Source organism: Hyaena hyaena, unplaced genomic scaffold (genome assembly GCF_003009895.1).
Source record: "Hyaena hyaena isolate Hyena2069 unplaced genomic scaffold, ASM300989v1 scaffold_36, whole genome shotgun sequence".
Classification (NCBI taxonomy): Eukaryota; Metazoa; Chordata; class Mammalia; order Carnivora; family Hyaenidae; genus Hyaena; species Hyaena hyaena.
In genome coordinates this window covers 3,716,710-3,744,302 of record NW_024080668.1, presented here as the reverse complement: position 1 = coordinate 3,744,302, position 27,593 = coordinate 3,716,710, and the positions used below count along the sequence as shown (strand labels likewise).

General features: G+C 45.6%; 1 long non-coding RNA gene across 1 annotated transcript; it reads right to left on the bottom strand.

Annotated features, from left to right (window-relative positions):
- Nucleotides 1-422: 422 nt before the first annotated feature.
- On the bottom strand, nt 423-15,957 carry LOC120229909. Its single transcript, XR_005527870.1, has 3 exons — nt 15,840-15,957; nt 7,260-7,388; nt 423-1,897 (listed from the first exon to the last, which is right to left on the bottom strand). It is a non-coding gene; the product is annotated as an uncharacterized LOC120229909 (long non-coding RNA).
- Between the last annotated feature and the right edge of the window lie 11,636 nt (nt 15,958-27,593).

Below are 27,593 nucleotides of genomic sequence, written 5' to 3'. Positions count from 1 at the left end.
GCCCTATGTGAAGCAGTTTGCTTTCTCCAGCCTGCGCCAGAATACATACCAAATCTGCCTTTTCCCACATTTGTGCAACTTGAAAGCATATTTAGTGATCATGTCTTCTTAGATCAGGGTTTTTTTTTTTTTATTGTCTTTACACCAGCCACGCCTTGGGCAGTCCAGTGAAACCTATGGACCTTCCTTAGAATAATGTTTTTCAATGTCTAAATACACAGGATTACAAAAAATAAATACATAAATAAGGAAAAAGAAAAAACCCTAAATATACTACAATGTAATTACTAAAGTATTTTAAAAGCTTATTTATTACAGTAATAAATTTGCCTCTTTGTATTGCATTAAAAAATTATATTTGAAATACAGTCAAGTTAAAATTAAATTTTCATTTTTAAAGACATATGCATACAAAGACTTCATCGGCTTACCTTGAATTAAGAACATCAAATGATGGACTTTGTTTTCAAGATAATACACATGTCCTGTTAGAAATCCAGTTGATTTTGACATTTTTTTAATGATGACAATGTTGAAAACCCAATCCTCAAAGATACAGTATTGAAAATAGAATTAAAGCTTCCATAGCACTTTCACAAATCAGATAAGGGTCTCCTGGAGATCACCAAAACTCCTTTGGGCTTTTTAGTGAAACTATAGTTAGAGTAGGGTGTTGGTCCTAAGATCAATGAATTCATCTTTGGCTAGGTCAACACCTCAGATGCAGTTTATATCAGAAAGAAAAAGAACATTACCCTAAGGTTCAATTTTGTTACCATTAAGACAGAAATAACTTTTGAAAGAGTTCTAAAGTGTTTCCAGGTGTTTGTAGATTACTCTTTTCAAGTAAATTGACAGCATTTTGTAACTCAGCTCTATTGAGGTAAAGCACTTGAAAGTTTGCAAAGATGTCAGACTCGTATCAACCAAGAAAGCTCACAGTGTTTTTAGAGGTGTCCATAATGGTGATATCAGGGAATTAAGAGTCATCTCATTCCTATGGTTAAAAATATCTGCCAAGGAAGCCAACCAACCCACAGACAAAATTCTTTCTTTCTAAGTGCTCCAAGAATGGATTTTCTTTTTCTGTTAGAAAAAGTGAAACTTGCCTCTTCAAAGTCAGTAAGCTTCTCTGTGGTAGAGAAGCCCCCTTGTTTTCTATTGTTTCTTGACACACCTGGTAAAAACACTATGATTCTGAGACCCACTTTTGATAAAGGTGATGACTTTTAAGACTGCCAACAAGACTTCTCTCAGGATTTTTGGGAAAGCTTGAATACATCCGTGTTAAATGCAGCAAATGAAAAAACAAGAATTCCTCTTTGTTGATGTTTGCAGGGTCATCATGAACAAAACAAGGAGGTAGCCATGTTGAAGGGTGTCTGTAGTGTGACTGAGTGGCTCACTGAGGGGAGTGACAAAGCTGCCAATTCCTCCAGAATCCACTTCAAAATATGTTAACCGTTCTTCACAGATGCACCTCTGACTAGAGAGAGACACTTCCTGGCCTCTCCCCATCCCTCGTGTGCATGGCTCTAGGTGAATTTCCTCCAGTAAAGTGAGCCTTCTTTTGTTTGGTGCTTGGTAAGAAACTTTAAGAGTGCTTCCAGAAGTTTTCACAAAATGGCAAATCCATATTTTCCGAGCATCTTGGCTTTTTCAAATTGAGCTTTCTTCATCCCCATACACACAAAGGCCTTCATTTTCTTGGATGCATTTTCTAGACTGACAGACGTTTAGGTGCTCTCTCAGTCTTCCTGACCTCAAAATTCCATTCTCAAGAATCTGTCCACAATAGAAAGGAAGCCACTGTGGCTTTTACATCCCATTGCTTTATTAATGTAAAGAAACCAGGTACACACCTTTCTTGTCTTTGGCAGCTCAAGATAAATTGGGTCTGTAAAAAAATAAGTAAAACAGAAAGCTAAAATAAAATATTTTTTATTCTTTGACATTCCTTGAAATGCAATATTTTGCTTATGGCTCCTAAGTCATTTGTTTGATAAACTGCATAGAAGGGAATAATTTGTATGTGAATTAAGTAAAGTATAAAATGTTCATTAAATTTTAAGAAAGGCTAAGTGAAAAAAGGCAATTTTTATGACTAGCCAGAGTGTTTACTCTAGTAACATCATTCGCCTTTGTGTAGACCAGGGGATTATACAGTTGCTCAGGAGTCCTGTTCATAGAACTTAGCTATTGCTTCATGTGACTCTCTGTGACTTTCTAGAAATAATGGTTCTCATTTCTAATACTGTCACTGCTTCCCACAATGGCATTCTTTTCAACCCATGACATTTTCACAGAACAGCACAAGAACAACATGTAGATAATATACTGTGCAGGTAAGACTTTACTTCAAAACACAAACGTGGTGCGAAACAGAGAGTAAAACTAGAAAAATAAATCAAAGAAAGTGCTTCCACTGCTCACAGAGCTTACCACACCGTGCATAACCCATGTCACCGTGCAATCTGTTAGTGATCACAAGAAGTTACTTTAAATACCACACTTCGACAGTCAGCTCAGCCATCAGTTATGTTTGAACTAGTCTGTGTCACCAAAGGCTGTGTTGCCGACAGAGAGTGAAAAACTTGCATTAGAGCAATTCAGACTGACAAAACTTGGGCAAAGTATGTAAAGGATTCAACTCCTTCTGTGTACCGATCCATAAACATTTACAGTTAAGGAATGTTGGAATGTGTGGGTCTCCCCTGTGAGAACAATCACACTCACTGCCCAGTGGCCACCCTACCCATGCACAGAGTTGCCAGACAATGGTTGGCTAAAATGAAGAGTTCTTCTGGAAGAATAATCCCACATTTCCAGGCACCATCTAATAGCTTCTGTAATTTCAAAATAGTGGTGGGTGTAAATGACATTTCAGATACCTATGGCAACTGTAATATGATATGAAAACATCTGTGATTTCCACTGATGTGACAAAATCACAGGTCATGCCCCTACTACAAGCTTGTTGTCATGCTCGTAATTGAAGGAAATGCTATGTTTCAGATACAGGATACTGAAAATGAAGCTATAATTCTTCCCTACCTATGTCCATGGCCCCTCTGACTTCTATTCCCCAGACCCCGTGGGCCCATGGATCCAGTTAAGAACCTGGACCAATAGAGCAGCCCCCAAATTTTAGACAAGAGAAATAAGAAAAAAACAGCAAGTTTTTGTAATACTAAATTTTTTAAATGTTAAAGGTTTTTTTTTCTTTGCCTTAAAAATACTTTTGATAAAATGGTAGAGTAGATAATAATTTTTTTAATGTTTTTACCAGATAAAAATGAAAAGTTGGCAATCCTATCTCCAGTTCCCTTACCAATTCCTTTTATTGAGTTTATTATCCAAAATCTGGGACTTACTGGTCCAGAACACCAGGACAAATCCAATGAGCCCCAATTCCTAATCACACCTAACAGAACCCCAGATTAGTCCATTTATCCACTCCTCAGGGAAGGGGACCCATTCCCAGTATAGAGCAAAATCCTAAGCACTCTAAGGATAAACCGACTTCCGGGGAAGAGATTGATTTACAGGGTGGAAATGTGACTCACTCTGGCCAGTTGAACCTGAAGGTAATGTGCTTGTGCCCAGGTGTCTGACGTCTGGAAATGCTGGGGTTGTCCAGACACCATGAGGGAAGCCAGCCTAGGATAAATTCATCAGAATGAAGAGACAGAGAGGACCTGGGTCCTCAATGATATCACAGAGCTGATCCCAACACCCAGAAGCCCCACTGCATTCCTTGCTATGTGACATGGCTCCTAACTGTTTATGATCCTTGAGTTGGGGGATTTCTCTAACATGCAAGTGAAGTCATCCTAACTGACCCAGAGAGACACTTTGGGAAGCTTCCGGAAGGGGCATTAACTCCTAAAAAGTTGCATCAGGGTACTAAATAAGCTTACCTGTCCCTGTATATGTCAATTATCCCTTCTACAACCCTAACTCAAGCAACTCCCCACGATGTTGCTGATTTTACTTCCTAAATATCCCCCATTCTTTCCATTTCCGTGGCCAATTCTGGCCCAGCCATTGCTAGCTATTCAGTCTACACAGCTAGGACACAGCCCTCCAAGTGGGTTTCCTGCTCCCACCAGGGCCTCTTCCAAACCGCAGCCAAGTGACTTTGTTTTAATGCAGACCAGTTCACATCACTTTACTGTTTAAAACCTTGCAATGATTTTTCTATTGAATTTGGAATAAAGTGCAAACTACTTGAGTTACCTACAAAACCCTGTAGAACTTGACCCTCCACACCCCTCACCCTTGCCCTCCAAGCTGCAGCCACGCGGCCCCATACCTCCCATCTCTGCTGTGTATACTTAAAGCCTTCAGACCCCAGAGAGCTCTGCTCAGCAACCACTTCTTCAGGGAGAACTTGTGATGACTGCATCTTCCACCAGGACCAGACCTGGTCCTCAGGAGTCTACTCACAGCACTCTGTATAGTCTCTCCTAGTATTTAACACAATTTTCAATTACCTATTCATTTGTGTGATTGGCTGATGTCTATTTTCCCTACTAAAAGATCAGCTTCCTCTCTTGTTCACCACTGGATTCCCAGTCGCTAAAAGAGTGTAGGTATTCAAGATATTTGTGGAACAAATGGATGGATGTTCACAAATGGTCACAGATACTTCTAGGAAGTAGCTTGGTTCCGAGTATCTGGCTTCATAAACACTACACAGGATCCCTGTTTACCACCTCCCAGAGTCCTGCTCTCAGGCATAGCAACTTTGCACCTGACTACCCCCTCTCTGTCCCCTGCTGGAGGTGGGGAGCAGCATGCTCTCCACCTCTCCAAATCATGGAAGGAGGCAAGACTGCATAAGTCTGTTATGGACTGAATGTCTGTGTTCCTTTGAAACCCATTTGTTGAACCCCTAACCTCACGTATTAGTCGTATTGGGGCCTTTGGGACATGACTCGCTTTAGATGAGTTTGTGAGGGTAGGCTCCTCATCGTGTGATTAGTGCCCTATAAAAAGAGGAAGAGACCAGAGCTCTTGCTCCCTGCCTTTCTCTCTGCTCCTTCCCCCACCCCCCTGCTGTGGGAAGACAGAGCAAGGAGGCAGCCATCTGTAAACCTGGAAGAGAGACCTCAGCAGGCATGGAATCTGCGGGCATCTTGATCTTGGATTTCCAGCCTCCCAACTGTGAGAAATAGATGTTTGTTGTTTAAGCCATAAAGTCAGTGGGTTTTGTTACAGCAGCTGGACTAAGAAAACGAATCAACTGTGTGGGTTGCAGAATCCGAGACATGGGCTCGCTCCGGTTCTGCCACTTACCACTTCCACTCCTCAGGACTTAGCAGCCAATACCTCAGAACCTCAGTTCTTCATTAGTGAAATGAGATAATCAGAATAAGAACCACATAGAGTTGCCATGCAGATTAAAAGAGGCAAGCGCTCGGCAGAATGCCTGGTGCACAGTATGAACATTCAGCAACAATGGTGTCTATTCTTGCCTGAATTACTGCCACAGAGCTGAGGCACCACCTTAGAGATTAATTAGTAAACGGCCTGAATTCACAGATGAGCAAATGCAATGCAAACAGGCTCCGGTGCAGAACTACAGGAGGAGCCAGGAGGAGCCATCCCAGCGGCTACTCTGGCAGCCCATGGCCCTCCCAGGGCTGAGAAAGAGCATGAAGGGGGAGGAGCCAGGAGGTTCTTTCCTCCAGTCCCAGAGTGGGCTGTGCTAATAAGTGAGTAGAGAAAGGACCAGAGGGGGGCTTCTCTGCCCCAACTGAATATCCATCCCTCCAGACATAGCCTAGAAGAATGTCCTAATTAATCCAGTACCGTCCATCTCTTTTACCAGGCCCTCCTGTTTACTGCTTACTTCCAGACTGTTTACTGGGCTTTCTTTCAACACTGTGGTAGCTTTCTCCCTGTCCTGGGCCCAACAAAAAATGAATTTCCTGCTAATAGCATCCTCATCATGCGAACACCCCAAGGTTATTCTAGGAGGATGCAGTTCAGAGACAGCCTCACATCCACACACACATCTGAACAAAGAATGTATTCCTTGACGCCTGCCTGATGATGCAGCTGGGCAGCCTTGACAACGATGAGGAAGAAACGAAAGAGCAAGAGGGAAACAGAGAGAAGAATCTGTAAGAAGCGCAAGTGTCCAGGGGCAACACAATCAATCACTTCTAAAGGGCATACTTCCCCTGGAGAAAAGGTTGAAGGGAATGAGCCAGCATATGTAATGAAGAATTCCGAATCTATTGATTGAAATCTGTTGTATTTTCTCACTAGTTGAGAACCCATCATTTTTGCATCAACCAATCGATTTATGACTTATGTAAACGGAAAACAGAAACTTTCCAGGAAATGGGCAAGTTCAGCAGAGATGCCTCGTTCTGTTACCCTGCAAAGCCCGCATCTCCGTCATCTTTGCGATGAGACACGGCCAGCCACCTCCACACTGAAGGCTCCCTCATTTCCTCCGCTGCGAATGACAATCACCGGATGACGGCAGTTGCTCTGAGAATGCACAACACTCCCCTTTGCCTCCCGCCTCTGCCAGAGCCGCTTCCCTGCAGGGAGCCCCCTCCTCTGGGCACTTCAGCCACACCTGTCCACCACTGTCACCCAGAAGGTGGCCTTCCAACACCATGTCCCACTGAAGCCTTACCTGGTATCCTCGGGGCAGCGTGAAGAGCTTCCTTCAGTGGGTCCTAGTGGCACCTTGTGCCCCCCACCCACCATTATGACAATGATCACACGGCTCTAACTACTACTTCACCAGAGACATCCCCCCACTGCAGTTTTATGCTCTGATAGGTCACTGCACCCACTCCTATCATGATAATGACTACTCTGCCCACAGTGCTCAATTTTAAAACACACCTTTTTTTCACACCTGTATGTTTCCAAAATAAGAATGTTTTGCAAACAATGTGTGCATTTAGTGTGGTACTGTTCCTGATTTTTTTTTTTTTTTTGGTCACAAAAACGCTTATTATATTGAGAGTGCACCTTAAAATCAAAGAAATAATGTCACTTCCGTGTGTGTCTGACCTCCCCTCTCCACTATGAGTTGTGGGAGCCGGACCGGTGTTCTGACCATCTTTCTGTGTCCGTCCCTTTGCAGGGTGCCTGCTAGGAAGCCACCGCCCAACAGATGGAGGAGGGAGGGGGGAACAAAGGAGGGAAAAAGGAAGAAAGGGAGGAAAGAAGGGAATCTCTTACACTCTGCAACACGCAAGGCTCCTTTGCATTTCGCTTTCACTTACTTGATTTCCCATCAGAGGGCACTCCCAGATGACATTCCCCGGAGCTGTCCTGGCACTGCTGCCCATTTTCTCCCGTCTGCCGTAGATGCTCAGCACAGGCAGGGCAGTCAGCCACCTAGGGCATACGCTCTAAAGAGAGAAGCAATCGGGAGGGGAGGCAAGTCACAGATTCTGGTTTCCTGCAATTCGGCTTCACTGGCCAGACCAATCTTCTGTGAACCCTGCACCCCACAGGTAAGAGCTCAGCCCAGTGAGCTCCATCATGCCTCAGCTCCTTGTCTGTTGGGCCCACCGAGCAGGCCAAGCTCTGGCTTCACCCTTACCTATTCACCTGCTTCCCAAGACTGCAGTCAGCAGCTTTCTCACTTCCCCCAACTCACGCCTTGCCAGCAACATCTTCCCTGGCCCCCAGCGCTCCAAGAATGTCTTCCTTGACCCCCAGCCCTGACAGACCTCACCGTCCTCTGAATAGCACCTGCTGTCTGAGCCGGACTTATTTGCACCCAGTATACTGTGGCTGTTGTTTTACAGGATTTCCCACAACAGAGGGCTAAGCACAGACATAATCAGAGCTCACACATGATTGAAACAAATTCAGGTGACAATCAGCTTTTCTGGGCTCCTTTGCCACTTTTCATTTCCTTGGTCCACAGTTTCTTCTGTTTCTAGCCAGACAAATAAATTCCTCTCTCAGGGGCTCCCTGGTCGGTTGAGAATTATGTCCCTCACTTCTGGTTTTTCCAGGTATTTTGTTGGAGGTACGCCTGGACCAAGCTCCAAGCAGCCCCCTGAAGCTCAGGCCTTGTCAGACATCTCCGTGAACTGGCCTCTCTCCTTAGAGGTTCTTTTCTGTTCTGCTCAGATAACCGCCTTCATGGGCATTAGAAGCGGGAGAAAGGGAGCCTTATGCGGTTGGCCTGTGCACACTGCACCGCTCACTCTGTTAGGCTCTGTTGCCGTGAGCTGCTGTCAAGTCAGGTGTTTGTTCTTTACATTGTTAAAAAACAAAATCCAACTGAGTAAATTTGAAGATCTAATTGCCTTTATTTGATGATTCATGAATGTGCCATCTAGGAAGCATAAAGGAGCCATAAGAGCTGTATAAAATAAAAGGCTTCCATAGGCAGAAAGGGTCAAGACAAAGAGTGGATTGTTTCTGGCAAGGCCATCTTCCTTTGGGTCAAGATGGGGGCACCTCATTGGTGCTGACCAGGTGATTCCAGCTTGACTGGTCAAAGGTCACATTTCTGGAAGATGCTGAAACTGCACTAAGTCTTAGTTTGTGGATGTGGGACTTAGCACAAATGACTCCATTTTGTTGTTGTTTTTTTTTTTATCATGAACAATTAATTTTGTAAACCTAAGGGGTGTCATTTATGTTTGCCCCTATTAAATTCCATCAAGCTTAGCCTTTTCATTCCAGCTGGTTTTTACCATTTTGAAAAACCATTTTGAAGGATAGGCTTCATTCTGTCCTTTCAGTTCCTAAGCAGGGTGTAAACAGTGGACACAGACTTTGTGGGTAGCATCGAGGAAAGAATTAACACCATGTCTATAGCAAGGATTTAATTCACTTCTTAGCTCTGAGATACCAAGCAAGGATTTAATTCACTTCTTAGCCCTGAGATACCATGAGGCCTGGCCAACTGAATGGCCTTTTAGGGCTCGTTTTTATAAATAAGAGTGGCACATGCCCCATAATTACCATCTTAGCCCACTTTCTCCCTTGGGCTCCTCACAGAGTGCTCCCTGTCTCAGTAAATGGAAGGCATTCCTAATTCCTCCTTCCCCTGCACATGAAATCAGTTCCTTGGTCCTATCAATTGATGCTATCGCCTCAATAAATACTGCCATTCAGTCACCACTTCCTCCTACGTTTCAGCCATGCCTTTGTACACTCTTCTCTTCATCTCTGACTTTCTCTAACTTCCATGATTCAGGCCTCAGCTTGAAACCTCACTTCCTCCAGGAAGGCTTCTCATCCTGCAGATTTCTTACACTGCTCCCAGCCTCCCCAAGGTGGTACTTTCTCTATCATATGACCCAGCCACTGCATGATGTTCTTTACTTAACCCTTCCCAGCTACATCTACATTCTATCGAGACAGGGAAAGGGTCTGCTTTGCTCATTATCACATTCTCAGCATATGGGAGATATCAATAAATATTTCAGAATTATTGAATAAAGTAATGATACTGTGACCTTGGATGGACATGTTTAATATCACTGGCAAGTGATGGGGCACCTGGGTGGCTCAGTTGGTTAAGCATCTGACTTTGGCTCAGGTCATGATCTCACGGTTCCTGGGTTCGAGCCCTGCATCGGGCTCTGTGCTGACAGCTAGCTCAGAGCCTGGAGCCTGCTTCAGATTCTGTATCTCCCTCTCTCTCTGACCCTCCCCTGCTCACACTGTCACTCTCTCTCAGAAATAAATAAAACATTTTTAAAAATTTTTTTAAAAATAAAACAAAATCAATGGCAAGTGATTTTGCTCAACACCCATGAAGCTTCCTAGTATAAGAGAGAGAACACCAGCTTTGGCCCCTGATTAGCAGTGGTACCTGAGTCATGTCACTTAAAACTCCCTGAGCCTCCTTTTCCTCATCTGAAAAGTGGGAATAAAAATTAACCATAGGGGATTGTCCTGATGCTCAAAGAAAATTATGCATATGAATGTATTTCCAAGCTGAAAAACTATGGTTCAAGGACAAATATAACCAAAGACCCCCAACCCTCTGAGCATAGACCCCAATCCTGTCCTGTCTGCAGAAGTTGTATCAAAGACCTGAATGAGCTCAACCTCGAGCACTGACACCCATCAGTTTGGACTCAGTACTAAGTCCAGCAGGTCTTTTTTATTCTTCCTCAACCTTTTCTGCTGTCTTTACCCTCCAACACTCCTGGGCCACTTCCAGAAGCTTTCATAACCACTTCTACTGCTGTCTCTTGGTGGACGGTTTAATGATCCTGAAGGCCCTAGAAATACATTGAATTAAACACAAAATGGATAGCATTGTGCATTTTAGTGAAACAGCAATTAGGAGCGGCACTCACCATGTACTCAGGAGGGCAAGAGAGCTGAGGAGAAAAGGAATAAAGTGACCTCATAAAGACACTTAATTTCATTACCACCAGACACAGTTTCCCATTATTGCTCTTGGTGTTTAATGGCTTTATGATTCCATCTATTGATGCTTAGCTAGTTCATTAACTGTGCTGCTAAAAATACAATTATCTTCAACAAAACCTTTATCATTAATAAAAAGAAGGGGGGAAAAAAACCTCTGTCATTACCAGAACGCAGTGAGGTGGACATACCTTCTGTGTCCCAAAGTTGGTCCCAAAGTTTTCATGGGGACTGAGACTATCACCCATACACTGCATGCAACTAGTTAAAAAATTCAATCATGCGACTCCAATTCCAAGCTCACTCTAACTCACTAGATGGACTGATTCTCTGCACCCAATTGACAATCATTTTGATTAGGTCAGCTGAGTCAACCTGTCACAATGCTTGTGACAAATGTGAAATATGAGAACCTCCATTCAGTCATCCAACAGGTATTTATTAAGCCCCTAATAGGTGCCAAGCACTGGTTAGACATACAGAGATACTTAAAATAGATAAGGTCATGTTTATAAGAAGCCCATAGTCTAGAAGACAAGGTGTGCCAGGTGGGATCAGAGGACAGAGAATCCTAGTTACTGAGCTGGGGCTTAAGGTGGGCCTCTAGTCCTGATATGGAGTGAGGAGGAAGAAGCAGGCACGAACCAGGATAGAACGTGAGAATGGCTTTCCATGTCACTTAGCATAAAGGCCATTACAATGGCTTTTGGGCCCTGTAGGATTTGTCCTCCAATCCCACCTTTTTCACCTCTCTTCAGAGCCTACAAAAGGTAGGAGGGGAGGCCAGTACAAATAACTCAGGATTGCAGTCAGGAGGGGACCAGGGTCTGATAAAAACCTGTGTAAAGATTTTTAGGTGGCTTGCTTATTCTAAAGAGTCTCTAGTTTTACCTTCTGGAGCGCAAACTACTCTCAGCAGCCATGTCTCCTTGGCTTCATTTCCTATTACTTTTCCTCTTGCACACTCTGCTCTGGTCTCTTTAAGTTTCTTGAATGTGGCAGGCCCCAGGGCCTTTGCATCTGCTTGTCACTGCCTCCACAGCTCTTCCCTCAAGAAGTATCAGGGTTCATTCCCTCACTTCTTTCAGTGAAATACCTTTCTCAGTAAAGCTTTTCCTACCGATCTACCCACTCTCCCAACCCCTACCATTTCCCTGTTTTTTTTTCCTAGAACTTTAACCACCATCTGAGATACTATACACTTTACTTTTTTTATATTTATTCACTGTTTCTCTCAACTGACATGTGGGCTCTGAGAGGGCAGGGACATTTTTGTTCACTGCTGACTCCCCAGCACCACAATCATGCCTGGCATTAGAAAGGACTTAGAAAATATTTGTTAACTGCCCAAATGCACTTATTATTTGCCTCTGTCCCACTCTCTCTATAATGCTTAAGCGCCTTTGCCAGTTGACTTGCTCAGAAGTTTCTCAAGAAAAGGTACTGGGGGCAAGAGGAAAGGAGAGGCCATTGTTCTTCCTCTCTCTTTCTCTCACTCCCCCCCCCCATTCTTTGTTGTTGTTGTTGTTGTTATGTCTCTAAAGTGCTATGTTATTTCTCTCATTCCAGTTCTAGCTGTAACAGCCCCTCCTCCATGGCAGCCACTCCTGTGGCTGCAAACCCTTCTCTGTACTCCCAGATCCTGGGAATGACGCCCCCCCCTCCTTGTTCCCTCAACCCTAGCTGTGGTAGCTTCTTCCAGCACTTAATTAGCTTCGAGTCACCTCACAATCTCACTTTTGCTGTCCCAGGCCCCCAACATCTATGCATCTAATAGCCTATAATAAATCCCCTCCATTTAATAAACCTGGCGTGGTTTCTGTTTTCCTGACTAGGTCCTAGTAGATCCAGTGAACATGGGAGGAGAAATTAAAGCACAAGCAGAGTCCTACGAACCAAGCCAATGCAGAGAAAAGGGGAGAGCTCTGACAGAAGCTGTCTCACCCTCCCCAACTCTGAGGGGAGCAAAGAAGCTCCAAGATCAATCAGTGGAGGCTGGTCTGTCAGATACCAGCTGAAGGCTGACCCTACCTGATGGTGGAGCAGATACCAAGTAGGGTCCCTGGCCTCCATCAGGCTTGGCTCCAGAAAGCCTGAACCACATGTACAATCCGGTGGATCTAGCCAAGAGATGCTCAAGAGAAACCAGCAAAAAGAGAGCCAAGGGCTGAGCCCCCAACACTCTCCTCCCAGGCCTGGGAGGCCCTGCAGTGCAGTCTTCTGGGTCTAGCAGCACCATGTTTATATCGGGATAATCACTGAGGATGTCATCTAATTGCACTGGTAGTTTCTGCTTCTTATCTCATGTACTTCTCTCCCTCAGCCGTTCATCCCTGTGACTAGCATAGAGACAACTCATGGCTCAGTTGTGCACCTTTTTAAAATAAATTTTATTTCAATGTTTATTTATTTTTGAGAGACAGAGACAGAGCAGGAGCAGGAGAGAGGCAGAGAGAGAGAGAGGGAGACACGGAATCCAAAGCAGGCTCCAGGCTCTGAGCTGTCAGCACTGAGCCTGACACAGGGTTCAAACTCACGAACTGTGAGATCATGACCTGAGCCGAAGTCAGATGCTACCCAGGTGCCCCAGTTGTGCACTTTTTAATGTGTCAGACGTTGAGATGTATGAATTGAATTGGTAATTAGCATTCAGGTTTTTCCTGAAAAGCTGTTATCCATAGTGCATCTTATAATCAATGGCATCTTAAAAGTAAAAGATTGTAGTATTAGCAAGAAAAACCTTAACGAGAACCTAAATGTGTGCCAGGCCCTGCACTGGATGGTTCCACTGCCCTATCATTTCATCCTAGAAGCAGACCCATGAGGGACGTTTTAGTGTTCCTGTTTTTATGAACAGGACTCAGAGGATTGTAGCTCACTGGTGTTGGCCTTGACACCATGAAGTCCATGCTCTCTGTCCCATCATGCTACCTATCCTCAAACTTCTGACCAGGAGGAATGGCTGAAGAGCAGCTCCTGACATAATCTATTGGTGTCAGAAACCTCAACCAACCCAGCAGTGAGTCTGAACTGAGACCTAGAAGCAGGGCAGAGAAGACTCATAGCGAGATTCAGACTCTCCCAGGGTGTTCGCCATGGAGCCATGGCCCATGTGGCCAACCCACCTAGGAAGCACCTCCTCTGCCAGACAGAAAGAAGTGTTCAAGCTGGCCCTGCCCTCGGGGTGGTTCCAATGCAGTTAAGGAGACAGATGGGTGTGCAGAAAAGATAAATGATGATAGGCAGTACTCTCAGATGGCCCTCAAAATGGGACACTGTGTGTGTGTAAGGCTCCCGGGGATGGAGAGCTTTCCAGAAACAGCAGGCCCTCCTCATACTCCAATTTGTCTTTAGGAAAGAGTTTCTGAGGGTCGTGAACTTGTCTGGTTCCTCTGCTCCGTTTGGACCCTCACAACAACCTTACAATATAGGTCTTGCCATCTCCATTATACGGAAACCTTAGATCACACAGCTGGCGAGCAGTCAAGCTGGCTTTGACTGGCATCTCAGTCTGCTTAACCTTCAACCACACCATGTCGTGTGTGTGTGTGTGCGCATGTGTGTGTGTGCATGTGCATGCTCCTACATGCATACACACACACTGCACATGTCTTATCTACTGTCTACAGTAGGCAATTATTTTTTGGGGAAAGCAACATAGCACATATTGCCAGATGCATTCAGAGAAGCCACATATTCCATAATCCTTCCTGGGTATTTTATTGTTTGTGAAGGACAATGGATTTTTGTGGGTGTTCTGTTTTGTTTTGTTACATTTTAATGAGAAGTCTGGTTAGAAAATAAGTTGTAAAACTTGAGATTTGTATCCTTTACCTGGCGAGTACTTCATGCAGAGTTGGGGCTGCAATGAAAGAATAATGTGGTCCTCGATGATGGCCTCACCCCCAGGGAACCTGCCCCATTTGGTGTTGGGCTAAGTAAGGCATGCAGAGAACAGCAGACTTAGTAAATGCCAACCCACCAGGCCACCACTTGGCCACCCAAATACCCAGGGGCATGTCTCTTCATTCATGTAAGAGACGTTTATCCAACACCTATAGGATCCCAGGCACTAGAGAAAATAAAACAGCTCTGCTTTCAAGATGCTCAGCCTGATGAAGGATGAACAAAAGCTAATCATCGCAAGTACAACATAAGACGTGACGTATGACACAGTCCATGGAAGCAGCCAATTCTATGTAATTAGGAGTGGAGGGGGCAAAAGAAGGTGTTAAGAAAAGTGTAACAGGGGTGCCTGGGTGGCTCAGTCGGTTGAGCGTTCGACTTCAGCTCAGGTCATGATCTCACAGTTCGTGACTTTGAGCCTCGTGTCAGGCTCTGTGCTGACAGCTCAGAGCCTGGAGCCTGTTTCCAATTCTGTGCCTCCCTCTCTCTCTGACCCTCTCCTGCTCACACTGTCTCTCTCTCTCAGAAATAAATAAAACATTAAAAATTTTTTTTCAAAAGTGTAATAAAATTGGAGATACATAACCAGGGCTTTAAAGATTAAAGAAGACTTTCTTTCACAGACAGATTAGGGAGAGAATTCCTGACAGAGGGCACAAGAGGAGCAGAATCAGGGAGAGCCGAGAATGCGGGTCCACTGAGTATGATGATGACATTGGGGCAAACTGGGGTGGAGGGGGGATGAGTTGTGGGTCGTACCCGGGGAATTAGTCCCAGATTGATGAGTTGTCAGTGTTTTTGTTTTTGTTTTTAATTTGTTGTCTAGCACAGCCTGATGTATTTCAGAACCTGGCTCAACTGATATTTTCATCATATGCTTACACCCTGTAGCAATTTCAAATGAGGGCAGGTACATGAAATGAGATAATGTATGTGGAAGCACTTGGGGAACTAGGAAGTGTTATGCACGTTGCTGTTAACGGTGTTCTGCATTGTTCTAAGATTCCCAAGGCAAACCATCATTTGTTCCCATACACAGTCACAGACACCTTGTTATGGGCCCAGCCTAAGCCAGGGGGCTGGGAGGGCTGAGGAGAAGAAGGACACACAGTACTTTCCCAGACACCCGTCTGCACGGCATGACTGCTCACCAAACATCCGCACATGCTTCATAGGTACTGAGACCACAAACCCTTCCAGGCTTGGACCCCATTAATCCACACCACTGGGGCGCCTGGGTGGCTCACTTGGTTAAGGTTAAGCATCCGACTTTGGCTCAGGTCATGATCTCACAGTTCATAGATTCGAGCCCCGTGTTGGGCTCTGTGCTGGTAGCGCAGAGCCTGGAGTCTGCTTCAGATTCTGTGTGTGTGTGTGTGTGTGTGTGTGTGTGTGTGTGTGTGTGTGTGTCTCCCCCTCCTCTGCTCATGCTCTGTCTCTCTCTCAAAAATAAATAAACATTTCTTAGAAATTTCAACCACACCACTGGTTTAACGGCACTGTGTGGCCAGAAGGCAATGGACTTAGTTTCTCACTGCTAGTGTCACCTGTGTGGTCTTCGGGTATCACAGTCCTTCTCTGGACCTCAGTGTCCTCATCTGGAACATTCAGAGATAGCGGCGATGGCCCCACAGCCTTCTCAGCTCTGCAGAATTCAGAAGCAGACTCTCTTCCTTCACATCAGCCTCCTGTGGTTACGCTGGCCTCACCAGGGTGAGATAGCACAGGAATAGCAAGGAGAGTAAAGGAGAGAGGTGTGGGCACTCCAGGACTCGGTTCCAGTCTGGACTCTGCCCATGGCCTTGGAGGTGTCACTGAACAGCACTTCACTGGCTTGTTTACTCCCTTGCAAAAAAACAAACAAACAAACAAAAAAAAAACTATCAAGGAACCCCAAGCCCCAGCTTCTCCAGTAATCAGTACCAAACAGTGTGTCTGCTCAGTGATTCAGCAAACATACACTGAATACCTAATATTTGCTGGCAATGTACAATGCACGAGGCTTCAAAGATTCTTTTTAAATAATAATATTTCAAATAATAAGGGCAGCCTCTCAGAATTCCATGCAGAACTCTAGCCAAGCTAAAAATGTGAATATTTCCTTCTTAAAGTCCGTGATCTACCTGGTGTCTTTGGAGTAGACAGTTACAAAACAGTGCTCCAAGCGCTGTGAGAGTCTAGATTTCAGAACTCTCTGAAGACAGGGCTAGCCACACACTCCGTGTTGAATGAACACCTGTTGAGCTAACAGAGGTTATAAGTACTGGCCACCATGAAAGAACCTGAGAGAGGCACCCAGCGGGGTCAAGGAAAGCATACTAGGGAAGCATCTGATGCCACTTTGCAAGAGAACTGACCTCAAGGGATAGTAAGATCCACATTCCTACCCTGCTCCCAGTAGAGAAGCTTCCGGTAGGCTGAGGTGCTCTGGTGTCAGTACTGCATTTACCAAGAGATGTCCCAGAGGTTGTAAGATGTTTTCAGGTTTGGGGGCAGTGTGGCCAGGAAGGGGAACACTTACGGCAGCAGAGACGGTCTCTGCTCAAACCAAAGTGTTCACAAACATGGCCGCCTGGCCCACGCCTATCTGCCAAGCATTTGTTTTCCACTAAGCTGCTGGGTGTCTGGGTTGGCAGAAGCACAGCAGAATCCAGGCTGAAATTACTTGTTAAATCTCCTTCCTGTAATTTCCTGATCATCTTGTCAGGCATTTGTCTTCATGCCAGAAAAATGAGCCCGCCGAAGGCCAGCTCCACCAACTCACTTTTTTATCCATGCAGAATTCTAGTCAGGCCCAAACTAGGATTTCATTTGTTCACTGGTGGGAGAACAAGCTTGCAGAACTGCTTTGGAAAAAGTGTTGTGTAATGCGTGTGGACATGTGGCAGAGGGGAAGGTATTAACTTTGACAGTAACTGGAGCTGGGTTTGACTTTGGCCTCAACCACTGGTCAGCTCTGGATGCTCCAGGTGAGTCACAGAACACCTCTGAACTTCAATTTCCTGCCCCAGAAAAGCACTTGGAGAGGCCATGTGACCTCCAACAGAGGGGACAAACCATGGGATGCTCAAGCACTGAGGACGGAGTCATAAGCCAGCAGTATGGCAGGTGCACTGCCCACTTCAATGCAAGTGCACACTGTCCAATGCTTCAGGTGGGGTCATCTTCAAAGGATCCACTGTAGGGGTCCCTGGGTGGCTCAGTCAGTTAAGCATCCAACTCTAGCTCAGGTCATGATCTCCTAGTTTGTGGGTTCAAGCCCCGCATTAGCCTCTGTGCTGGTAGTTCAGAGCCTGGAGCCTGCTTCAGATTCTGTGTCTCCCTCTCTCTCTGTCCCTTCCCCATTTGTGCTCGATCTCCATCTCTCTCTCAAAAATGAATAAGTATTTTAAAAATTAAAAAAAAAGAGCACACTGTACTAGTCTCCTGGTCTAGCAGGAGAAGGGGGGCACTCAAATTAGATAATTTGAGGAAAGTTGAATAAAGAGATGATGCATGAAAGTATGCGTAGCATGGAGGAAGACCTTGGGGGAACAGTACAGTGCTCTGGAGCTCAGAACTGCCTGCACCCTAAACACCCTGACAAGGCAAAAGGGCAAGAGTGGTTATCAGAGCCCACATACAGAGTGCAGTGTGTGCAGAGAACCTCCTGACAGGAGCTGTGACCTTCAAAAGAGCGAGGCAGCCGGACAGCGGCAACCCCACAAGATGGGGACTGGGGAAATTAACACCCCAACGTCTCTCCCTAATCCCCTCACAGGACTCCCCAGTGGCCAAACTCAGACAGGTGCTAAAAGGTACAGGAGCCCTTTGGGACCACCTACATCGGTCACCCTACTGGCGCTAGAGCAGGTTGAAGTGAGTAAGAGATTAGGTCTGGGGGGAGAAACAGGAGATACCTAGCACACCCCGTGAAATCCACAAGAGAAAGAGTCAACTTTGACTATGTCCCAAACTTTGCAGGCACAAAAACAACGAATGGTGGTTCCAGTCAAATAAGATCTTCCCTATCCTGAGCACTCCCCTGTGCTCCTGCGAACCCCAGAGGGGACAGAAACTACAGGAGGGCAACGGAGTTGAGAGCAGGGGAAGGAGGCACAAAGCAGGAAGAGAGAAAGCTGGCTGTGGCCCCTTTCCCGCTGCAGGCTTGCAGCCTGAAGTAAGCCTGAGATGGAGAATGTATTAGAGTAGGCTAGACTGCAGTAACAAACAGACCCAAACATTTAGTAACTCAACACAACAGAGGTTTGTTTATTTCTTGGTCATAAAACATTAGGAGGGGCGCCTGGGTGGCTCAGTCAGTTAACCAACTCACTTCAGCTCAGGTCATGATCTCACCATCCGTGGGTTCAAGCCTCGTGTCAGGCATGCAGACAGCTCAGAGACGGGAACCTGCTTCAGGTTCTGTGTCTCCTTCTCTTTTTGCCCCTAACCCCCCTCACACTCTGTGAGTCTCTCTCTCAAAAATAAATAAACATTAAAAAAAAAAAAAAAACCACTGGGGCGCCTGGGTGGCTTAGTCGGTTAAGCGTCCGACTTTCGCTTAGGTCATGATCTTGCGGTTCGTGGGTTCAAGCCCCGCGTCGGGCTCTGTGCTGACTGCCAGCTCAGAGCCTGGAGCCTATTTCAGAGTCTATGTCTCCCTCTCTCTCTGACCCTCCCCTGTTCACGCTGTCTCTCTCTCTCTCCTAGAAATAAATAAAAATATTAAAAAAAAAACAAAAAAACCCACACATTATAGGAAAGTTCCAGGTTGGGGTAGTGGGGAAGCCAGGAGGCTTGGCTCAGGGACTCCGGCCAATGACCCTTAACACATAGCTTCCAACAACCACCCTGGGGGCACTTCCACCACAGTAAGCTAGAAAGAGAAAACAGTATGGAGCAGCACACATGGGAAGCTTTTAAGGAGCAGGCCTGGAAGTGAAACACATCCTTTCCACTCACATTCCATTGGCTAGAAGCCAGTCATATGACCATGCCTAACTGCAAGGGAGACTGGGAAATGTAGGCCAGCCGGGCAGTCATGTGACCAGAACACATTATAATGGAAAATGGGGGGAAATGAATTTGAGTGGACAGCTGCCAGCCTCTGTTACAGAGAAACTTTAAATCCTGTATTTTGCTATTACAGAGAATCAACATTAAAATACTGAAAAAGTCTGTTTTGGGATTAAAAGTTACATGAGAGTTTTTATTATTTGGCAGTGGTAGAATCATGAAGTCTACCCTAGATTTTATCAAAGGAACAAAAAAGTACTAGTCAGAGAGTAGGCTTACATAGACCTTATCAATAGTTCTAAAGCTGTTTTCATATACCATTTGCTCAGTTATACCAGTTACTCTCCTTATGTAATCAGTATGAATATTACTTTTCTCTCTTTTTACTTCTGTGAAATTTTTTAAAATTTCTTATAGTAAAGATTACTTTTAAGTGGGGAAAAATATAAAAATTGGCCTTTAAAAAAAAAAAAAAGGCCAATGAAGGCAGCACCTGGGTGGCTCAGTCAGTTGAGCATCCAACTCCTGATTTCAGCTCATGATCTCATAGTTCATGCGATCGAGCCCCATGTCAGGCTCTGCACTATCAGTGCAGTGGGATTTTTCTCTCCCTCTCTCTCTGTCCCTCCCCCACTTGTGCTGTCTCTGTCTCTCTCTCAAAATAAATAAATAAACATTAAAAATTCAAAGTAAACTAAAAGGCGAGTGAAGTTACTCATTTTCGTATTCTGCTCACATTCAGTTCTTTATCAAGTACTAGTGCCGAGTTGGTGCCTTAGTTCAGACTGCTTTAACAAACATCATAGATGGGGAGCTTAAACAACAAGCTTTATGTCTCACAGTTCTGGAGGCTGGAAGATCAGGGTGCCAGCGTCACCAGATTCTGATGAGGACCCTCTTCTCGGTTGCAGACTGCTGGCTTCTAGCTGTGTCCTTACATGGAGGAAAGATGGCGAGAGAGCTCTCTGGGAGCTCCTTTAAGAACACTGTTCTCACTCATGAGCGCTCCACACTTGTGAAATAATTACCTCCCAAAGGCCCCACCTCCTAATACCATCACGTTGGGAGATGGAATTTCAACATGTGAACTGGAGAGGAGGGAACAAATACTGAAGCCGTAACAATGACCAGGAGTTGTATTTAAGGAAGTTGACCAGGACAGCCAGGGAAAGAAGCTGAGGGCAGGAGAACAAAGAATGTGGACTAAATCAAGGTGCAACCATCACAGACAGGATTTAGGTAGGAACAAACACGCTTCTACAGTAAATTATAAGATAGCTCTGGCTCAAGATCTAGGTAAAACAGGTAAAGGTGGTTGCCAGTAATGGTGGGCTCATAGATGTCCTCCTGAGAACAAGTCCAGGGATGGCACTTGAGACTATACATGGCTCAATCCTGTTTAGGTCCTAAGTAAACCTCCTCACTGCCTGCAGCCTGTCTTCCCAGCCCCATTTCCACTCTTATCATCATCTGCATATGATGTCCAAGCTTAAATGGTGGAAACAGGATTTGAACCCAGGCAGCCAGGGAAATACACACATTCCCCGGAGAGATGGGCTTCAGCCAGTAGGACGGGTGGGCCTCTTTGTCCTCCTCCAAATACAGTGGTTTCATGAACTAATTAACTCCAGAGATAGAAGTGCAGTGATCCCCTCCCAACCCCAGGCCCCCTGCAGCCCTCATGCTTGGGCAGGGCATCCCTAGCCTGGCTTCTAGTAACAGGGCTGGACGTCCACACAGATACATTTGCCGCTGCCCTTTCTGTTTTCCCCCTTCCTTTCCTGTCCCCGGTCTCGTCTCTCTCCTTTCTAGGACCTCAAGGTTGCCTGAAGCTAACCTCTTTTACTTCGTGGTTACTGTAGCCGGCCACTGATATAAGCACTTTGTAGTGTAACCACGACATTGAACCGGCAGAACTCAGGAAATGGTATCATAAAGGTATTTTTATTTTGAGTCCCACCGTTCACTTCCACCTCCTCAGTGGAGGTGGCCCTTTGTGGGTGAGGACTCAAATGGTTTACACAGTTCTTCTGGTCGCTCACCGGTAATAAAAAGTCCTGCATTTACGTTAAAATTTAAACAGTCAGAGCTTACAATGGTCAGCTCCTATGCAAGAACCAACACTTAAAACTTGAAGTTAGAATGTTCTGGACTGCCCACCTGGGCTCTGCCGCATGTGCGCTCTCTGCAGGGTGAGTGTGGGGGAACGTGTGGCGGTTGTGGGGGCACACTCAAACCTTCAGGAGAGCCTGCTGTGAGGAGCAGGTGACTGATAGCCCAGCTGCTGCCCTGGGGACCCACCACATCTACACCGAGGTCACAATCCCCAGGGTGGCTCCCAACTCAAGGCCAAGTGCAGCAGGGTGCTAGAACTGAGCCATTCCTGCCTGCCAGGGGACTCTTCCAATGGGCAGCCTTTCTAGGAGACTAGCAGGGGACTAGAGGGGGACTAGCCAGCCTCACCCCGATTTAATTCAGCATCTCACTACAGTCAGAGATACATCCTACCCACTTCTTCCTTTCTCTATCTATATCATGACCAAAAGCCTCTCTCTGCCTAATCTTGCTTCCTTCCTCCTTACTCTCCATCGTGTCCTTCATGTATTCACAGACAGTATTGTCTAGTGGTACTCAATTTGACTTTTTTCTCCATTTTGCTGCCTTAGGTTTCCTCTTCTCCCCTGGGAGCCTCAGATTCCTCATTTATCATATGGGAATAATATGAGACCCACCACGCATGACCATTGTGAAACTTAGTTATCATCTGTACAGCAACATACGGCTTTGGCTTTGCTGACCTGTTACCACAGTTAACACCCCAGCATAAGAAGCCCACGTCTGATTACAACCACTCAGATTCCCAGTTGGCTTCCAGAATCCTGGAAGCAGGAAACAGCTCAGTGAGGAAATGGCTGTGTTTGAGGCTGTCTGAAATACTTCCTCTTTAAAAAAAAAAAAAAAAAAAGTCTCTTATGAACCATAAATGCTACTGATAATGACACAGAGTTAGCATCCATTCCCCAAAGAAGTTAACCAAGCTTATAATGGGTTTCTCCCATATCAACAGAAGCTGGCTGAGAAGTCAGTGTACTTCTCCAGGACCTAACCACATTCCACCCTTTGAGAAGGCTCAGTCCTTTACTCAACTCCCAAGGGGCTGGGTTTACCCATTCAGAGGACTGGCCACCAGTGTTTGTACCATCAGAGCTTCTGGACATTCCTCTCTCATCAAAGATGAATGCCAAGCAGGAGCTAGCTCTAACCAGGCCACCCCTTCCTGGGAAATCTCCAGCTTCCCACTGCCAGCGGAGGGGCAGACTGGTGGCCTCAGGCCAGTCACAGTGTGCAGACAGGTTTTCTACAACCGACAGTGTTTTCAAAATTTTGAACCAATATTTTAAAATCAGGAGCTGCCCATGAAAATTCAGATTTCTGGCTCGCCTCAAACACCAGATCTGGCAAGCTGAAGTGTGATGGTTCATTTTATGTGTTGACTCGACTCGGCTAAGGGATGCCCAGATAGCTGGTTAAATGTTATTTCTAGATGTGTCTGTGAGGGTGTTTCCAAAAGAGATTAGCATTTGAGTTGGTAGACTGAGTAAGGAAGGTCTCCCTTGCCAACCTAAGTGGGCACCATCCAATCTGTTGAGGGAATAAGAGAACAAGAAGGTGGAGGATGAGCAAAATCGTTCTCCCTGCCTGAGAGACATCCATCTTCTCCCACAGTCAGACCTCAGCGCTCCCGGTCCCTCTGAGTTTCAGACACGACCTGGGGTACACGCCATTGCCCCGCCTCCGTCTCTGTTCTCAGGCTCCAGACTCCAGACTCAGCTTGAATTATACCATCAGCTTTCCTGGTTCTCCAGCCTGCAGACAGCGAATGATGGGCTTCTGGGTCTCCATAGCACATGAGCCAATTCCTATCACCCCCGTCTCCTTGTCTATATCTACGTACATCCTACTGTTCTGTTTCTCTAGAGAACCCTCATCAACAACCCAGGCACACACACTTCCATGGCAGCTACTAGCCAGAGCTGGGTCACAGCAGCCGCCACCCTGCCAGCTTCACGTGTTAGCTTGACCCACGGCCCTGGAGACACTGGAGTCACAGACCCTACCCAAGGGACTAAAGTCCAAATTCTTTGGCCTCCCTTCCTTAATCCTGTCCTAAGCTTTCCTTGGAACTTCATCTCTCACTATGGATAGACTGGGGACATGATGTATGTTCCAGACTGGGATACTTTGGAAAGTGAAAAGGGGCACCAAAAATAACAGGTGTTTATTAATCCACAACAGGCATAAACTGGGACTTTTTCTGGCAAACTTAAGTGTCCACTGTCCAAACTATTGACCCCAACTGAGCACCACACACCTGTCTCCAGCCAACCCGCACTGCTCGTGTTTCCTCAGTGTGACTGTCTTTATGTGAGTCACTGCTTTGGCTCCTTATTGTCCCTGCTTCTGAGAACACCCTCCTCTCTCATCTCAGCGTGTCAGGATCCAACAGCCTCTTCAAAGCCCAGGCCAAATGTGACTGCTTCCCTGAAGCATCACCCCTCAAGCTTCCTGGCCAGAATTCCTCTCTCACTTTTGAATTTCCAGAGGACTTTGTAAACCTACTATTATTCTTCCCTGGGTCCTGCATCTGAATCATGTCATTCATTCAGTCAGCAAATGTTTGTGGAGCACTGTGGATGCAGCAGAGAACAACGTAGCCAAATTTCCTCCCCTCACTGAGTTCATATTTACTGCACACGTTGGTCTTGCTCATTAGCTTATAAACTTCTCAAAGATAGGAATTGCAGGTGGAAGGCTTAGTATTCTGATCAAGAATATTTGCTAAATTAGGTTGTAAAAAACCTCTCTGTGCCTTATTCCACTCACCTGCCAAAAAGGGGAATAAAACCCTTCTTCTCTTAACGGCAGCACCCTGAGGATTAATGAGAAGCAAAGTGATAGTATTTGTAAAGCTAAGAACATTTTAGCCATGTAGAGTTCTAAAAATAACAGCCCCTCAGCAATGCAAACCATGATCCGCACATCCTGTATCACCTCCTTTTAAAATTCCTAACACTGGGGGGCTCAGTCAGTTAAATATCCAACTCTTGATTTCAACCCAGGTCATGATCTCCGTATTCTTGGATCAATTCCCCGGCCAGGCTCTGTGCTGACAGCACAGACCCTGCTTGAGATCCTCTCTCCCTCTCTCTCTGCCCCCCCCCCTCACACTTATACGTTCTTTCTCTCTCAAAATTACATAAACTTTAAAAAAAATTCTAACACTTGGAAATAGGTATTTTTATTCTCTTTAATGGAGAAGAAACCCAAGGCTCAGAGAAGTTATGTGATTGGCTGGTGAGGCCAATAGGTTAACGGCAGGAGAACCAGGCTCAGGCCAGGCGTCTGGCTCTGGAATCTGAAGGCTCTCCACTCCCCACACTGAGAAGTAACTGCATTCCAGTGTGGTACAGTTTCTCCTCTTACACACAAGCCTAACAGGGCATTGAGAGACACCTAACCTTAGTGTCTCCCTGGGGAGCTCCTTAGCTGAAACCATCTCCATCCTAAGTGACAGTGGAAGAGGTGAACCAGTGACCAGCACGGAGGAGCCAACTCATGGGATTACCTGGTCCTGTCTGTTCCTCTTCCCCACATTCCAGCGTTCTCACGGACATTGTCCCTCAGCCTTTCTGGGAGGCAGGGACATCCAGAGGTTGCAGAAGCCTGGTCTATGGCTATCACTGGTGACTGATCTCCCTGGGAAGGAGGGTAACACCTGCTGAGACCCCCCTTCCCACGCACACAGGCCTCTAGACTCCATTCAGCAGAGGGGAAGAGGTGTGAGGGGTTGAGCAGCACAGTCCTCTTGATTCGCCTGGTGAAGCTGTGACGCTATCTCACCCGGGGGTGCTTCCCAGGCCTGAGGTTAGTGCCCGGCTCTCTGCGAGGCCTCTGCTCACTACCAGGAAGGTACACAACTTGGGTTAAAAAGACACACCGCCATGATTCCAGAACCCCCGGGCTGCGAGGCTGTGCTTCCCATGTCGATGAAGAGTCAACCTCCTCTAAATGTCTGCTGGCTTCTATAATTACTTGGGGAAAATGTCATGTTTGCCACGGTGCTATTAGAGAGGCACGTGGGCTAAGATGCAAACAACTCCACACCAATATAAATATTTTTCATGGCGTCATTCCAGCTATCTGGTGCATGTGCTTCCAGATGATCACACAGGAGGAAATCAAAGACAGGATCCTCTGTTATGAAATGCAGTCAGGAGCCTGCCTCTGAAGACAGACAGTTCCAGTCTGCTGTGAAATCTGGTCTGATCCTTACATTTGAAGCTCTATTTATTCCCTCTTGCTTGAGAACTTACCACTATCTGATTTGATTACAAAGTGAAAAGCTGGATGTTCAGACATTTTCACAGAAACACTTAGCAAAGGTATCATGGGGCCTGGAAAAGGGAAGAAGCAGACTGACATAGGGCAAATCACTGGGCCTCAGTTGCCCCTTCTGTACAATGGGGGTAAGACATCAGCTGTCCAAAATGAGGTTGACTTTCTTGTACTTCCTTCAAGCTCTGAAATCCATAATAAATTAGAGGCCTATGATTTCATGCCAGAAGAATATGCAAACGTCTCCTGCTGACTCGAGGGTATGTAGTCAGGCCCTACCCTGACATTTATGGGGCCCAGGGCAAGATTACAATTGGAGCCCCACATAGCATATGTCATAATATTTAAAAGTTATAAATAAAGCTAATAAATTGCTTAATAGAATATGTTTTGCTCTCCTACCTTGACAAATACACTTTCAAAATGACCTGGAAGTCCAGATTGGACTTTAGGATTCTTGAACTCCTTCAGAGTTTCACAGCATGGCAGGAGGAAGAGCTAGCCCCAGCCTCCCTCAGTTCTTCCCACACCTGGGTTTATCTCAGACTGCAAGGGGCTCTCAGTCATGCTCGTGAATGACCCAGTCTGCATGTGCATGGTCTGTGCACATGTGTGTGTACACACACACACACACACACACGCACGCACACCAGTGGGTTCAGGCCAGCAGCAGAGCCCGACTCTCTAGAGGACAGACTGGGAAAGAAGACTGGTAATGAGCTCTGGGTTGTTTGAGCAAGAAATCCCAGAGTCCTATGTGTCCATCAAATGGTCTAGAAGAAGGAGCCCTTCCTTTAGCACTAGAGACAGACTCCTTACCCTGTGGGGAAGTATCATCCATAGGAGGCCAGAGTGGGGCTAGGGCAAAGACCCTTCTTGTTGACTTACCATTGGCAGTGAGCTAATTTCCTTAATATATAAAGACCTCCCTCAAATCAATGGGGGGAAAAACCCAGCTGTTCAATTTAAAAAAAAAAAATAGATAGCTCATTTGAAAGAATATGAGTAGCTCCTAAAGATGAAAAGATACTCAGTCTCCAAGGTTGCAAAGTCTGTTAGCACAAGGCTGGGTTGGTGTGTGAAGCCGTACTCTCATCCATTGCTGGTGGTGGTGAAGGGGGTGTAAGCTCTGTGAAGCATGATTTGGCAACAGCTATAACAATTACACATGCATATACTCTTTGTCCCAACAAACCCACACCCATTATTTAACCTGGAGAAATGTTTTAACAAAAAACAATATGCACAGCAGCATTTTTGTTTGTAATAGCAAAATATTGGAAACAACCTGGAAGTCAACCAGTGCAGAGATGGTTAGTGACGTCCTCCCGCAGAAGACAGTGGGTCAGGGTGGGTCTACATGAACCACACACAGACTGGGCTCCAACATACTTTGCCAACTGAGCAGAAGAAAGCTGTCCAGGAGTGGTGGTGTGCTAAGAGCACATAATGCACATATGTTCAGTGTGCAAAGACTTTCTGGAATGATGCATAAGAGACCATTAATGGCGGCTGCATCCAGGGAGGGAATCTGTGCGGCAGGGGACAGCTGTAGGAGAGAGAATTACCCTTCACTGTATTTCTTTTTGTGCCTTTTGAATTTGCACCATGTGTTTGATTTACTTATTACAAAACATCCAAAGGATAGAAAAGCTTAGCTTAGCACACCATCTGTACCTTTCTTAATGGTACATATATTTTTCTATCTTATGTCATCATTAGTTATATACAAGTTTTGCAAATCTTCCATGTTTTAGTGTGAGAGGGCAGAATTTGTGCCAAATAATACAGAACATTTCTGAGCATATATTATCTGCCAAGCCCCCTTCTTCATGATTTATATGCATTCTCACACCTATTTCTCTAATAATGACCTCAGATAATAGGTACTATTATTCTCGTTTTAC